Raw genomic sequence first — 17,641 nt, forward strand, 5'->3', positions numbered from 1 at the left:
GAACAAAAGGACAGCAACTTGTCTGTTCCCCTTCCCCCAATTCCCCAGCGCTGTTCCCATCCCCCAATTCCCCAATAAAAGTCTTTAAAAAAATAATAATTATAAAAACTTTGGGAAGAAACCAAAAGGAAAAACTATTCCATTAAATTCAACTTTTTCTCTATGAATTATTCAATTTAATTTAATTTTTTATAATAAAAACAATACATTTATTTAAACTGTTACTTTTCATCATTTATTGACATTTATCACAAGTCAATATCTTCATTCTATTACCTTATTGGGTCCATTCATTAGTGTTACATAAAACTTCATATAAAATTAAATAGAAATTAAAAGGGCAACTAAGAACATATATAGTCATAATCTATGTGAGAGGATTCATCATCATGCACCCTGGCCCCTAATGTGGTTATTTTTTTCTGTTTCATGGGCCTCTCAACCTTAGACTAGTCTCATTTTAGAGAAAATAAAGTGGCTCCTCTGAGCTCTATCCTACCAAGTGCCCAGCCACAGCATTATCAGTTTGTGTTGACCCAGTGGTACCTGTGCAACTGTGTGTAGCAGCAGGCCTCTGACCCTTAGGATTCTTATGCAATGCATGATAAGCATTTCCTAGGAGGTCCATGTGGCCGTCCGCCATGTTCTTTTTATGGGGGATTTGGAACCAAGATTGAAAGGGTTGTTTTAAGTTTTCCACCTGATAAATACTCTTTGGATTTCTGACTTTAGGAATTATCTGAGGTTCTTTGTTACAACTCTCATCATCGGAGGAAGTGCAAAATGAGTAGCTTAGTGTGGCTCTACTAACAACATAACTCATTTGGTGGGAGAGATCCAATTTCTCCAATCTGCCTTTGAAAGAAGCAACTGTAAATGGATGACTTTTCTCACCATACTTACAGCAAACCTCAAAAGGATCTACCCATATGACCATCTCCATTGGAAGTCCCAGGTGTGAAAAATCCACATTACGTTCAGCACAAGCCCTTTGTAAAATGGGATCTTTATTCTGATTCTTGTTTATCCTGATGCACCTGAAATCTTGCCCTTTAGAAGGATCATCTGAGTGCCAATGACTTCGGTATGTTTCAAACAAGGCAGTCGTCAGCTTTTCTGAAAAGTTTTCTATTTAGTGTTTACTCAGGTTATCGTGTTTTATCACCAACCTGTGACTAAGAAAAGTGTTGCAATTGCATCTCTCATGACTCAAGAAAAATCTATGAGGAGTTCAACAAAAACCGTTTAGCCTCAACAAAAAGTGGGCTAAAATTAGAAGAGCAACTATGCTTTAGGTTTCCAACTTTCACTCACTTCTATGAGTTATTTTTAAAAATGAGTAATGCCCTTTTGGAATTTCCAAATTAGAGGTCATATACTTTGGAGAAAGAAAGGCTGAAGACGATGATATTAGGAATTTCCCCAGAGTCAGAAAACTTAAAACATTATAGACAATTCATGAGCATCTCAATAGCAAATAAAGAATAAAAGGGTATCTTGTTTTTGAACAACATGTTTTCATCTCAGATAAATATTCAGCAAGAAACTACATTCAGATAAGCATCCAGCCTCCCCATCTTACCTCTCTACCTTCAAGGAGCTATTCTCCTGGTGCTGTTAATCATTCACTGGCTTTCCTGTTAATAACTTTAAAGTAGTTTTAAAAATAGCTTAAGGGCCGGAAAGTGGCGTATTGGTTAGGAGTTGGCTTGGGATGCCAGCTCTGAGCAGCGGGGCCCCGGTTCAATTCCCACATGAGGGCCAGTGATGCTGCACCCTCTACAGCTAAAATGGTGAACAACAGCTCGACCTGAAGCTGCGCTGCCGTGAGTTGCCAGTGACAGCATAGGCTGCAGTGGAGCTGCAGTGGGCTCCCATAAGCTACCCTGAGTGGCCAGCAGCCAACATGAGCTGCCAAAAGCCGCTGTGAGCAGCCATCCAATGGCTGGCAACCAACTGCCTCTCCCAGAAAGAGCACAAGAATAATATCAACATGGGCCAGTGAAGTAACGTCCTCCACAACTAGACTGAACAACAAAAGGACAGCAACTTGTCTGTTCCCCTTTCCCGATTCCCCAATGCTATTCCCCTCCCCCAATTCCCCAATAAAATCTTTAAAAATATATATCTTAAAAGCATTTTTGCTTCTATGTATTGTTAACAATATGTTATTTTAACCTTATAAAAGGAAATCACTAAATATTATAAGGTAGGTTTTATCTATCTTTTTAAATGTCACTATGGTTCATTTGCTTTGAATGCTATATGGATTGGCACTGCATTCACTGTTAATCAGGTTAAAGACGTTCTATTTTTAATTTACAAAGAGTTTTGGATAATAAATAGGTATATTATAAAATTCAAATGTTCCTTCTGAATTTCTTTTTTTGATCTGGTTACATAAAATTTTCTCTTTTAGTCTATTAAGGAATTAACTATATATATGGATTTTTTTCTTATATTAAACTTTCCTTATGTTCTGGGATAAACTCAAATTGGTTGTAGTGTATTAACTCTTTTAGACACTATTGGAACTTATTTGCAAAATATCTTCTTTGTATTGATATTAATAAGTGAATCAGATCTATAATTTTCCTTTTTCATGATATCCTTGTCTTTTTTTGTATTATGATTACTCAAGACTCATAGAAGCAGCTTGGAAGTACTTCGTCTTTGCCATTGCTTGGGAATGTTTGCATAATTGGAATCATATATTCTTTGTTTACTCATATTAAAAATGAAGAATACAACTTGGAAAGATTTCTTGGCTATGATACCAAAAGCACAAGAAACAAAAGAAAAATAATAGATAAGTAGGACTACATCAAAATAAAAAACTTCTTTGCATAAAATGACACAATTAACGGAATGAAAGAACTGATGGAATGAGAGAAAACATTTGCAAAACATATATCTGGAAAAGGTTTATATTAAGAATATGTAAAGGACTCCTATTATTCAAAACAACAACAACAACAACAACAACAACAAACAACCTGATTAAAAACTGGACAAAAGACTTGAATAGACATTTCTCCAAAGAAAACATATAAATGATCAATAAACACATGAAAATATTTTCAACATCCCTAATCATCAGGGAAATGCAAAACAAAACCATAATGAGATACTACCTCATACCCATTAGGATGGCTGCTATCAAAAAAAAAACCAAAAAACAAACAAAAAAAAAATACAGAAAATCATGTGTCAGTAAAAACATGGAGCAATTGGAACCCTTGTGGTGGGTATGTGAAATGATGCAGCTGCTGTGGAAAATAGCGTGATGGGTTTCTTCAAAAAATTAAAAATAGAATTACCATATTCATCAATTTGTGTATATACCCAGTAGAATTGCAAGCAGGGTCTCAACAGATATTTGTACACCCATGTTCATAAGAGCGTTATTTACAAGACTCAAAGATAGAAACAACCAAAATATCCATCAACAGATGAATACATAAACAAAGGGTGGTATATACATATGATGGAATGTTATTTAGCAATTGAAAAAGGAGGAAATTATGACATTCTACAACATGGATGAAACTTGAGAGCATTATACTAAGTAAAATAAGCCAGTCACAAAAGGACAAATAAAGCATTATTCCACTTACACGAAAAATGTAGAATAGTCAAATTCATAGATTCAGAAAGTAGAGGCATTACAGTCAAGATGGCAGAGTGCGTAAATGCTATGCTTACTTTCTCTCATGACATCAAAATTACAACTAAACTATAAAACAATCATCATTGAGAATAACCTAAAATCGTGCTGAACTGAAGCTCTACAACTAAGGACATACAGAAGCCACCTTAAGACTGGTAGGAGGGGCAGAGACACAAAAAGGGCTGTCCCACACCTATGTGTGATCATTAAAAATTGGGAGGAATAGGGCCGGCCAAGTGGTGCGATGGTTAAGAACTGGCTTGGGACACCAGAGGGTCCCGGTTCGGATCCCACATATGAGGGCCAGTGATACTGCCCTTCACAGCTAAGATACTGAACAACAGCTCAACCTGGAGCTGGGCTGCCGTGAGTCGCCGGTGATGGCATAGGCTGCAGCCCCTGTGGCAGTGGGTTGCCATGGGCTACCGTGTGTAGCCAACAGCCAGAGTGAGTGGCCAGCAGCCGCATTGAGCGGTCATCCAGAATCCGACGACTGAACTGCCTCTCCCGGGAAGAACGCAATGATGGTGCCAACTTGGGCCAGTGAAGCAACGTCCTCCACAACTAGACTGAAGAACAAAAGGACAGCAACTTGTCTGTTCCCCTTCCCCCAATTCCCCAGTGCTGTTCCCATCCCCCAATTCCCCAATTAAAAAAAAAATTGGGAGGAATATCTTGGCTTCAGAGGTCCCTAAGGAGTAAAGGGTCCCACCCCTGCCCCAGCCCAGGGTTCCAGTGCTGGGGAGATAAGTCCCCAGAACTTCTGGCTGAGTAAACCAGCAGAGATTGTGGCTGAGTGAGATGGAGGGTGGCTAGCGTCTCAGGTGCTCCTCTTAAAGGGAATGTGCATAGACTTACTCACCAAAGAAATCACTAACTCTGAGTTCCAGTGCTGGGGCAACAGCTGAAGAGGCAACAGGGACATACAGTAGGCAACTGAGTATGGCAATAACTATGTATAGTGTCAGGTGGGTACTGTTGAATAACTAAGATATACATCTGAAACTAACATAATATTGTATGTTAGCCATATTTTAATGAAAATCTTTTTAAAAATAGTAAAAAAAAATAAATCCTGCCAAAGACAGAAAGAAAAGAAAAGAAAGTAGAATGGAGGTTGACAAGGTTTGGGGGAGAGGAGAAGGGAAAAATATTCCTTAATGGGCACAGAGTTTTGGTTTTGCAGGCTGAAGAGTTCTGGAGGTGGGTGGTGATAATGGTTACACAACATGAATGTATTTAATATTACTGAATTGTGCATTGACAATAAAAATAGTTAAGATGATAAATTTTATCTTATGTGTATTTTACCACAATTAAAAATAATGTTTTTAAATGAAGAGTATAGATGTTATTCTGCATAGCTGATGTGGCTTTTCTCTGTTTCATAGAGAGACTTGGAACTAATTCCCCTGGTTTCAGCTCTGCTTCCCACCCACTGTACCCTTAGTACTTGCTAACTCTCAGCATGGACGCTGTGTGACTCCCACTAGTACAATCAGCTCCTACCTCCCCAGTACAACTCCTGAAATATATTCGGGGCTATGGAGCTTTTTATTATGTTTCATCCATCAACTTGTCTCCAAACATTTTTTTTCAGATTTTTTGAAATTTCTTATTATTTGATGTCCTCTGGTCTCATATTTATCAAAAGATAACCAATCCTTATAAGCAACGGCTTTATTGCTGCATACTATTGGAAGACATCAGTCACCAGATTAAATCTTAAACCAAGCCCTCTCTTTTGTGATAAGCAATAGGTAGGTTTTATAAAGTCAGATAAGTAAGTGCAGGTTTCATAACCCATGAGTTTACATATCCCATGCAGTCACAAGTGTTTCACAATATAGACCATCTTCTTTGTTTAAATGAATAAAGGAAAGTCATCTAACTAATGAGTTGACAAAGCTGAACTTTTGCAAGTAACTTTTATAAACAAGAAGAAATGCTCTATATTTTAATCAGCTCCTATAAATCTCAACTACATGGGTGTGTAGGGAAGTTCTAAGTTAGAAATTTGAAAGTAATTTTTCCTTAGAAGCCTGCTACCAGCCCCCGTGGATTTCATAAGGATCAGTATTTCATTCCCAAATATTTTAGCTGGAAGTAACAGAAAATTCGTCATAATTCCAAATTTTTCTTGGAACAATTTTTATGAGGTTTTTGGTTTTTTTTTCAATTTGTATTTCTTGCTGCAAAGACCCTGAACGATAAAGGAGGTAAATGTCTGTGCTCAGTCTGCAATATTATACTGAAATCTTCTTTATTTTTAACTGGTATCTTATTGGCAAAGCTACTTTCTCATCATTGGTCTATGTTCTGTCCCTATCATTTGCCATAGAGAATAGACTAGGACCCTATATGCTGATGACATGGATTTATTGAATGAACTAGGTAGGGGGTGACTTCAATTGAGTTTCCACCACTGAACTGCTTCAACAACAACAGCAAAACAGCCTTGAAAACAGCTACAGAGAAGTCAGAAATCACTGTGTTGGGTAGATCTCTTCCAACAAATAATAGGTATATATCCAACAACCTAATATGGTGGGTCAACTTATTCAGGAATGAAAAGGTACATTTTAAATTTGAATCAACTTGAAGGGATTACCCAGAATTCATAAAAACTAAAGTTAGCTACTTTGCTTTCAATTATTTATGACCATGTAAAGTGTTTTCTAAGTTCTCTTTCAAAAATTTAACAGATAAAATTATTTAACTGTTTTGGGGGAAAAAAATCAAGAGACCATTGGCAGTCACGTTCCAACATACGAGAGAAGACCCAGAACCTGGTTTGCCAATTTCCATGTGGTGATGGATGAACATCCACTCAGATATATATCTTAGAATAAATTAAATAAATATGCCCCTGATTTTTGATAAAAGCATATTAACCCTACATTCTTTTTAATTGATAATGCAATCTATAAATTGATCCTTAATGGACAATGTTTACTATCTACTTAATTGTGAAAATTAATATTCTCAGATGGTTGCCTAGAATAATGTGTAATTTATACACTTCCAAGTATGCTAGATTTTGTCTTGCATCTGGACATAGCATCAACTAACTATACCTATAATACATTGCTTTGGATGCTTAAAAATAATTATTCCTGTATTATAAGTTCACATTATGTTATTTACTTATTTTGAGGAATAATAAAAAGAAACAAAATTCATTCTATTTATTACAGTGTTTAGTTGAGAATTTGCTCACCGCATCACTTGGTACCTTATTGGGGAAGACTCATGGTAGAAACACTTTAAAATATGATGTTGTCCAAAAGCCATATTAAGGATCAAATAAAAATTGGTTTCCTCAGTACATGGTTTGTGTTTAGCCCACGAACACTATTGGACTTGTTTCTCTGTTTGTTTTGTCGGAGGGAAGCTCACAACCAGATAGCATGATTTACTTAGATTACAATGTGAATGGTGGTCCTGAGGGAAGAGCAGTGCAAAGCTTACATCACTAATATGATGGGTGGGTTGTGGATGCGATCGGCAGACGTATGACATTTATAAAGCCATGTTACTCACTGCAAGAACGCTAAAATCACTTGATTATAATACATTATTCTTTGTAACATTATGCAAATTAGTGAAATGTTACCTACATTACACTGCTTTGTCCACAGGACAAGAATCACATCTGTATAAAAACACATGACTTTGTCTTATAAATCATCATCTAATCTGGGTGAAGCAGTAAACTATGGCACAGTTTTTGAACTTCAAAACCCTTCATGTGAGTGCTTGATTAGGGCCAGGCACTCTAAGTTTATTCCATAAAAATAAGTCCCAAATAAAGAGTGTACAGGTGGGCACTAATTCTAGCACAATATAATTTTTATGTATTACTTTATTGTATTTTATGTAACATATAACTGTCAGCCACATCTCTTAAAATAAAGAAGAGCTAAAACTCAGGACTAAACATTTGGGCCCAATGATCTGGACAATAGCCACTTATTAAAAGGAAGGCCAGAGAAGGGATGGAAATCTATCTTAGATGAGGTCAGGAAGGCTTCAGCACAAATCTGGAGAGACCAAAAGTGACAGCAGAGATTTGAATTTTCTCACTGCTGAATATCCCAGTAAGCAAGCAAAAAGGTTGGATTTACACTGTTCAAAAAAGATCAGCATGAGCGGGGGCCAGGGGATAACCTGGCCAGATGAAGAGAGGGGCATAATTTCATATGAATACCTCGACTCATCTGGGTAAGTCTATCAGGAGCTTATTTGAAGAGTCATTTTGTATTTCTACAATAGGTCAGCAAACAACAAAGGTTTCTATAATGATTCCTGCAGTGAGAGTTAATTATGGACCACACCTTAAATCACAGCAAATATGAATGAGAGTTTCTGTCTGGAAAGGCAGGATTTTTGATCTATCTAGCAGCAAAGAGAGTTGGCAGAAGAGCAGAGCTAGAATTCTTCAATTTATCATGCTGACCTTAAAAACAGATGTAATCTGAAAAAGGCTCCCAAACTGGTAGGGCAGGGGCAGAACAAAGAAAAAGGCAGACCACTTTAGATTGGTAGGTGACAAGTTTAATAAACAAGGGAACCTATGTAAGAGGCTTGTCCTGGGCAGCCACAGAATGAGTAGTAATTCACAACTGCCCACCAAATCTTAAAAGTTTATATAGAGGCCTTTACTAGTTACAGCACACAGGGGGCCTTCACAGAGTTCCTCTTGGACCCAGTTTAGATAGGCTCATTACCACATTATTATCGCAAGGCTGTGGCCCTGGGCAGCTTCTAGCTTAGGGAAAGCAAGCTGAGTGCACATTCTAAGCACAGGGAAGGGAGCAGGGAGCCTCCAATTGCCAAGGTCCAGCTCATGGGTCAAACATGATTTCTTCATGACCATCTCCAACAATCATCCAACTTCTTCTTTTTAGATGCAGGCTTAAGTGTAGTTCAGACAACACATGACCAAATGCTCAGACTTATGTCTCAGCAAACAGTCTAGAATCTTAACATCCAAATGAGAGCCTGCTTTCTTTGGAGTTTCTAAATTTATCCTTACAACATGCTTGACTTGCATAGCTCTCTGCCCCTGATGTGGCAGTCCCCAGTTTTCATATGCAAGTGGATGCAGCTCTAATCCAAAAGAATAAATGCAACTATGTCACGTTAGTCTTATAAAAACTGAAACTAAATGTAGTGATTGAGGTCCTAGGTTATTAACTCATTCATTCAACACATGTTTATTCAACATCTATTATAAATGTTTTTTGGGGGTCTGTTTCCCAATCTCTTTTCTCCTTTGCTAACAGCAATGTGATTTTTTTGGAGGAATTATCTCTTTCCTATCTAATACGACCTGGTCAGACTTTAATTAGTAACCTTTCCTCCCCTCAGTGGAGGAGCATGAGATCTCAGCTAAGCCATTCAGATGGTCATTCCTCTTGTTTGTTTGTGTCTTAAGCATCTGAGAGACTGGAAGTTGTTGGAGTTCCATCTTGACCAGCAGAAGCTTTCTGATCATTGGCTGGAGGACCGTTGGTGCTCTAGCCCCCATCAGCTCCAACAGCTCCCCAAATTCTTAACAGTTTTGCTTTTGCTTATATTAGCCATAGTTATTTTCTCTTGCTTGGAACCAAAGAACTTAGCCAATAAACTGACTCTCATTTATATACCATTACGTTAGATACTAAATACCAATGAAAGAAAATATAAAATAATTAAAAGGCAGAGCACCATTCTTTCAGGAACTTCCTGTACAGCTGGAGAGGCAAGACATGCATAGAAGAAACAAACACACAGGTCATTTATTAGCATATTGAAGACAAGACTGTTTTATTGAAGACAAGTGAGTAGAGAGAAAATAAGGACAAACAGCTGTTGTGACGAACCAATACTCACAGGCAGATGGTACAAAGGGAAGCCAGAAAAATAAGCAGAAATGAGTGAGCCAAGAACCAATGACATTTGAACTGGACTTTAAGACAACCGGAGCTAGCTTCTCCGGTCCTGTTTCCTCATCTATAGAATGGTAGCTATCGTGGTAACACCTCATAGAATTTGGTGATGACAAGATGAGTTGTTATATGTAAAACTCTGAAAAATAATTGGATTATGTTAATAAATGATACAGATGTGCAGTTTCAAGGGAGGGTGTGGTTTCCAGCTAAAGCTTCTACAAAGTTCAAGCAAAGAATATTCCCTGAATTTAGTTATCAGCTTATTGTTAACAGTTTTGAGATAGAAGTAAGATTACAACAGATTAAAAGGAGACTAGTGAAAACATAGAAAGCGTAGGCCTTTGATTCAAAAGTTTGGCAGTGCAATGAAAGTGTGAGAAAATATTTTATAAACAGCAGGCAGATACTACAACATTTGGAAGGCACAGGAGAAGAATTAGGGAGGAGGAAGAGGCAGGGATGAGGAAGAGATGAATCTGAGCCCAAGAGTTTTCACAGGAGCCAAAAAAAGATCCAGGACACAGAATGGTTTATATTAGGGAAGTGAGCCTTTCCTTTGTATCTGGAGGAAAAAATAAAAGTAGATTAATAGAGAAAATGATACATTGAAGTAGAGAGTAAGGCCCATAATGAAAAAAGTTCAGGGGTCAGGGGACATATTCTTATCAGGAAAGCAGGAGAGACCAAGTGAAGTGAAGATGATGAAGTAATGGAAAGCTGGAAAATGCTAGAAAATGACAAATTTTTGGCACCTTATTGACACTCTCTACCATCTCAAGTAATTTCAATAAGGCAATTATAGGAAAATTATCCCTATAAATTGAAAAAGGCAAGTTAAAAATTATTTTAAATACCTATTAAGTTGAGCATTCAAAACCAGAACACTAACTCATGAAGAAAGAGTCACTGGAAGGACTCAGATTGAATAAGCGGTATCATGGAGTACATTTCTGCATAGAAGAGAAGAAAAGAGACTCTTTAATGCCCTGTATATTCTCTGGTACTATGAATTTATATCAAGAATAGCAAATAATATTTTATATCAGGAATACCTAATAGGAACTCTAGAGAGTCAGGGCACATGATGTGTGAATCACAAGAAAGGAAGCCACCACTCCCAAAAGGAGAATGAACTTTCTTTAGTCTCACAGCAATTCTTGTATGTCCTCAGATATTCATTACATTATTTCAAGCTGACCCACTGAGTTAATATAATGAGGCTTGCCAGGATTGTCTATGGGAAAGATTGCTGACAAAGGATATGGTGACCTGAGTTTTTCTTACAGACAACTCTTTCTCTAGAATTTCCCATCTTAACAGAAATGTTGTTAGTCTCTTACCTCTATTTTACAGATCAGGAAAGACAAAATCATGGAAGTCACCTGTCTAGTAAGTGGTGGAGTAAGTCTTTCTGCTATAATTCACTGTTTCGCATAAGCTAGTTCTCATAATTCATCTCAGCAGTGTGAAGTGGAAATTTTTGGAAGGGTGTGTAATAAAAGGTGAACACAGATGGCTATTCAAGCTGGGGTCAGGGGCAACATCTTGAGAAGTTTTGCCAAGGTCTACAGTTTCGTCTCTCCTATCAAGATATCTGTAAATTAGTAAGGCAGCTCCTCCATACCAAAATTAATTACAAACTAGTGACTGCTGCTAAAATCAGCAGAGTGAAACAGAGCACAATATAAATCTAGTATAAACTAGAATGTATAATATTATCAGACATTTCAAGTCAGTTGACATGATGAGTTATTTAACATATATAAGACATAAACAAATATACTGATTATTTAAGAAAAATAGTACTATTACTATCTAAAATCAAAATATATTTCAGGGAAATTGAGCATATAAACACCTTAGAATATTAAGAAACATAAAAGCACTAGGATAAAATATAGATCAATATCTCCTAAGTGGGATACCAAAATAGTAATTGTAAAGTTTAAACATTTGTAAGGCCGGCTGAGTGGCTCAGTTGGTTAAGAGCACGAGCTCTGAGCAATGGGGTCACCAGTTCGATTCAAACATGGGCCAGTGAGCTTCACCCAAGCTGAGCTGCTGCTGAGCTGCCAATAGGTGACAGGATGGCTCAGCTGGTGAGAGCACGTGCTCCTAACAACAAGGTTGCCAGTTCGTCTCTTATTTGGGATGGTGGGCTTTCCCCCCACCCCCGCCCTCGCTGCAACTAATTGAACAGGGCACCTTGAGCTGAGCGGCTGCAAGCTGCCCACGGGAGCTAGCTGCACCTTCCACAACTAAGATTGAAAGACAACAGCTTGGCTGTTCCCCTTCTCCAATTCCCTAACACTGTTGTTCCCCTCCCCCAATGCCCCAATAAAATCTTTAAAAATAAAATTGTAACCAAAAATACAATATACAAAAGAAAGTGACTGAGTAAAATATTTGTAGCAAATTAGTAGCAAAAGTGTTGGGGTCCTTATGTATGAGGTCTGACAATTAAGTTGAAGACCTCATCCTAGAAAAAGTGCTACATGCCCCATTGCTTAATATCACTATGGTCACCTTCAAAGTACTCCCTTTGGGAAGCTATGCACTGACCCCAGTGCCTAGTCCACTCTTCAAAGCAATTTTGGAACTCTTTTTTTGGAATGACCATCAGAGCTGTTGTGGTATTGCCCTTGATGTCCTGAATGTACAGCTGAAACTAATCCTAAAAAAATGTGTATTTCACAAAAAAAATTAAAAAGAGGAAATGAGAAAAAAAGAAAGAGAGAGAACTTATAAAAGAAGTGACTTATACTCAGAGCAGACATGTCATTAGCAACAAAAGGATTTACAAGAAAATTAGTTATTTTTATTCAAAATGAGTTTATAAAATTGTCAGTCTGAACTTTTTTAAATAAACTATTATTTTCAGTCAATGGAAAATAAATACACTTTTAAACATCTCTTCTAAGATGGTTCACCACCCATAGAATTTGCTAAAAGAACTCTTAATGGGAATTCATCGCAAGAATGTTTATTGTAGCATTGTTTATAGAAGTAAACATTAAAGCAAGTGAAGACATCTAATAAAAAAAAGGTTAATAAATTTTGTTGCATTTACAAACATGGTATTGAATACGATATAGCAGCGAAAACAAATGAGCTATATAACTATAGACTCAACTACAACTACAGGTTCTCACAACCTACCAAGTTAAAAAAAAAGTCTCTGAAGATTGTATAAAATATGATTTTATTTTTACAAAAATCAAAGGCAAACAAACCTGTACAATTTTAAAGAAGTCTGAGTGTGAAATCTTTTTAGATTTTTATTTCATTCTTTTGTCTTCGATAGCTATCTTGCTCATACCAAATTACTCAAGTTTTGTGTATCGCTATTAATCAAATTTTCTCAAAGTGTTCAATCTAGTTTTCATAGAATTGATGACATTCTTTTTTGCTCACATTTCACATAACATTTAATTACATAGTTACATAATTAAGAATTAGGTTCAAACACAAATGATTCTTAGTGAGGACAGAACTCAGCTAGAGGGAGAGAAAGTATCAGTAATCTGCTAGCCGCCATTGTCCAGGACAGCATGGCAACCAATGTCATGCTGTGTAGAAGAAACAGGAAGTACCAATAATCTCATTCAATGGGCCAGCTAAGTGGCGCGTGGGTTAAGAGCTGGCTTGGGATGCCAGAGGGCCCCAGTTCAGATCCCACATATGAGGGCCAGTGACACTGCCCTCTACAGCTAAGATGCTGAACAACAGCTCAACCTGGAGCTGGGCTGCCATGAGTCGCCTGTGATAGTGTAGGCTGCAGCCCCTGCTGCAGTGGGTTGCCATGGGATACTGTGTGTAGCCAGCAGCCAGCTTGAGCGGCCAGCAGCTGCAGTGAGCAGCCGTCCAGAAGCCGGCGACTGATCTGCCTCGCCCGGGAAAAGCGCAATGATGGTGCCAACTTGGGCCAGTGAAGCGCCGTCCTCCACAACTAGACTGAAGAACAAAAGGACAGCAACTTATCTGTTCCCCTTCCCCCATTTCCCAACGCTGTTCCCTCCAATTCCCCAATAAAAATCTAAAAAATAATAATAATAATAATCTCATTCAATGGACCATCCTTTAAGAAGTCAAGAGCTAGTCTACTTGAACCTAAAATGTAACAATGGTAATTTCTAATGATAGTACTTTCTTTTGATATATTTTCCTTTTGCAGAATTGTATTTCCTAATTTTACTTCGGTGAAAATGTATGAATTGAACAAGTTTATTTTGTCCCAATGATGTTCGGAACCTGTAAAACTTGTTTCTACTTTTCCAAACTTACTTACATACTTGTCAATTAATGAATTTAAAATGAGAAAAATACAAAGTGACACATTACTCTTGTTCTCTGTAATTTATTCCCTTCTTGGGATAAAAAAATCCTGTCAAACTAGAGATTACATGCAAAAGAGCCAAGAGTCTTGAGTCAGAATTCATTTAGACTATAATGGAGCCTGTTCTACCTCACGTAATGTTACTGATCAAATTGCTCATTTCTGCCAAACCCACTTTTTTAGAACCTTTGTCCAGTGATAAGTAAACATTGACAAATTCATACTCTCTATATTTCCTTTTCTAGATCATCATCTGAAAACAGTGTCCATCTTATTTTAAAATGCTCTGTCAAAACTATCATCCATGAACTTACAAAACGCCTTTGCCTTATCCACCGTCGTCGTATTTCACACAGCACTGCTTCTGATCAACGAACTCACTTCTCTGTAAAAGAAGTGTGGCAAGGGGCCTGTGCTCATGGCATTCACTGGTCTCACCATGTTCTCCACCATTCTGAAATGGCTGGCTGGATAAAGTGGCATAATGGCTCTTTTGAAGCCTCAGTTACAGCATCAGTTAAGTGATAAGACCTTGCAGAATGGAGTAAGATTCTCCAGGAGGCTGTATATACTTTTAATCAGAGTTCAGTATGTGATAGTATTCCTCCCATAGCCAGGATTCATGGATCCCGGGGTCAAGAGTTGGAAATGGGAATGGCACCACTCACTATTACCCCTAGGAATCACTAGCAAATTTTTTTTCTTCCTGTTCCTGCAGTCTTATGCTCTGGTGACCTAGAAGTCTTAATTCCAGAGAGAAGAATACAGGAGACACAATGATTCCATTGAACTGGAAGTTAAGACTATCACCTCACCACATAGGGCTTCTCATGTTTCTGAATCTACAGGTAAAGGAGGGAGTTACTGTATGGCTGGGGTGATTGATCCTGACTACCAAGGGAGATTTGGATTACTACTCCACAATGGAGGCAAGGAAGAGAACGTCTGGAATACAAGAGGTCATTTAGGGTGTCTCTTAGTATAACATGCTGCCCCCTCTGATTCCTAAATCATTACATCAGAGCTAGGCCAACTCTAGGTCCAAATCTGGAATCACTAGTGACCACTTAACAAGTAGTTTGATTTTAAAACCCTCTGATCCAGAAATTAGAGATCTTTCCAAATGGCATAGGTTGAATCACAAATAGCCAGAGGCATTCTCAATGTCAGTGACCTAAAATGTACCCAGTTGGCTTATTTTCCTTCATGCCCTTGTTAGTGAACTGGTGGATTCTCAATAGGCATCTCCTGGATCTTTACAGCAGTAGCTCTCGACCTTCATGGTACGTTAGGGTCATCTGGGGTGCTTTTAAAAAATACCCACGTCCACAGCCCCATGTTAGAGATTCCAATGTCATTGATATGTTTTTTAAGTTTCCCTGAGTGATTTTAGTATATCGCCTAAGTTGAGAACCATATATTAGAGGATTGCTTTATATAGATACAAGGTGAGACTTGTGATCATCCTCACCAGCTCTTAATGTCAGAGCAGACACAAAAAGCTTCTGCAAGATTAAGTGAACAGAAGACCTCTACCTACATCCAAAAGTGCCAGGCTTGAGAACCGAGAACATGAAAGCCCTACATTCTCAGGACAGATGACCCTTGACCTCGAGGCCACGGAGTGACACTTGAGGCATTGCCATTGGCAATCTCTGCCACAGGCACCTATTTTTCCCTCTTTTTATTTTCTATTTTCTGACCATGTCCCAATTCCTTCCTATTGCCTGCTTTTCACACCCTCCTATCCTAGCCTTTCGCTCCTCCATTTCCCATCATTGTTTTAGACATTATAGAGGAAAAAAAAAATCAGAAAATGAAGTAAGTTATCCCTATTCCAGAACTTATACACTTAGACAGATATCACTCATTTAGTCTTGTCTAGTTCAGATTTGTGCAGTTTCAGAAAGGGTCTGACTGGATGAGCACTTTGGCCACGATAGGCAGAATGTGTGAAGAGTAATAACATGATTATCAGTCTTATTCAGACTACAGAAGAGGATTGATTCAAGTTTTAAAAGCACCTAATGGTTAGCAAGATTTTTATTTGTTGAATTATTTATAATCCAGTCCTATTTATTATATCAAAAGGTCAAAATAGTCTTCTAAAAATCTAGCTTTACACAAATTCAGATTGGCATTCCTCATCCACTGCTTCAACATCTGTCTCCTTCTTTTGGTTGTTATAGTTTACACTGCTCCCACTTTACCAGCCACAGGAGGTCATGGTCAGTATTGGAGACACGAGTGAGTGAGAATGATTCTGTGTTTAAATAAGTTTGGAGATTCTAGTTCAAACACAAGTTGAAGAGATTTTTTTTTATTGCAAAACTTTTCAAACATTTAAAAAGTTAGTGTGTATTGTCATTGTCTAAAGAGCAGATACTCTATCGGCTTTGCAAGCTTCATTGACCACAAGAGGAAAACAATTTTAAAGAGAACCTTGAGAGACTGGTATTCCACAGAATATACTTAGGAAATGCTGCTTAGAGTTTAATCACTGGTGATGATAAGGATAATAATCATATGAGTCTCGAAAGCTCTCCTTGGATCTCCCATCAGAGGATCCTGCATTCCCAGGTTATTTGTATTCTGGGAGCATATGGAAGCTTTCATCGTCTCATTGTTTGATCATTGATTGATTTCATCATTCTCTCTGGAGCGCCATTTGCCTCCCAGGGTAAACTCCGCATTTTCTTAACATTGGAGTCAGGAAGGTAGTAGAGACCTTAAATGGTCCTGTAGTTTTTGTTTTAGGGAACTGAATATTTCTTCAGGCCCCAAGGATAAGGAGAGGCAGAAGATTCTGGGAAAGACAGTGATGAAAAGATAAGATGACATACTTGTGAAAAGGCAGGGGTGAAGAAGGGAAAGGAGCGGTGGTGTTTGATGTTTATGTGCCCTTTAAATGTATTTATTTATTTTTAAATAGGTTTATACTTGCAAATAGTACTAGACTAAAAATATACTTAGGACTATACAGTGGAAAGTAAGCCCCTCTCTTTCCCATTTCTTCCGGTTAACCCTATTTCCTGTTCCCCTTGTGTCACTGGCTTGCTGGGTATTCCTCCAGAGATACTCTGTATTTTAGCAACTGAATATGAGATACATAGATGATAGATAAATAGATAGATAGATAGCTGACAGATAGAATCCAGAAAATTTTATAATTAAAACAATTTTAATGTTATGACTAAGAAAATCTAGAAAAATAATATGATCATTTAATATATAACAGAAGTGGCATTTGAAATTTGTGAGAATAAATTGGATTATTTAATATAATAAGAGTTGAAGTCAGCTGGATAGCCAACTGGAAAAATAAATTGATGCCAACCCCAAAAAAGTTTAAACTGAAACTACAAAAGTATTAGAAAATAATGGGTGGATTTTTGTGTATATGTATGTGTATATATTTCCATCTATATATACAATCTTACCTAAACAAGGCTTCCAGTTTCTCTCCCTCACAAAATGAAAGATTATTCAGTTTTACTATGGAAGATTTTTTAAAACAATCTTTGTAGATTAAATTCAATTAACAAATACAAAAGACATAGAAAATGAAAAATATTTTCAACTTGTAAGTGGGAGAAAAGGCTAGTTCAATTCAATAAGAAAATACAAATTGTCAAGTAGAAAAATAAGCAAAAGACATAAATAGGCTTTCACACATAATATATATATATATATATATAT

At 37.4% G+C, this 17,641-nt stretch overlaps 1 pseudogene; it reads right to left on the reverse strand.

Moving 5' to 3' along the window:
* Positions 1-490: 490 nt before the first annotated feature.
* The window catches only part of LOC109377492 (protein BTG4 pseudogene), a 21,088-nt pseudogene continuing 3,937 nt past the window's right edge, over positions 491-17,641 (reverse strand).

Source organism: Hipposideros armiger, unplaced genomic scaffold, assembly GCF_001890085.2.
Source record: "Hipposideros armiger isolate ML-2016 unplaced genomic scaffold, ASM189008v1 scaffold_1421, whole genome shotgun sequence".
Classification (NCBI taxonomy): domain Eukaryota; kingdom Metazoa; phylum Chordata; class Mammalia; order Chiroptera; family Hipposideridae; genus Hipposideros; species Hipposideros armiger.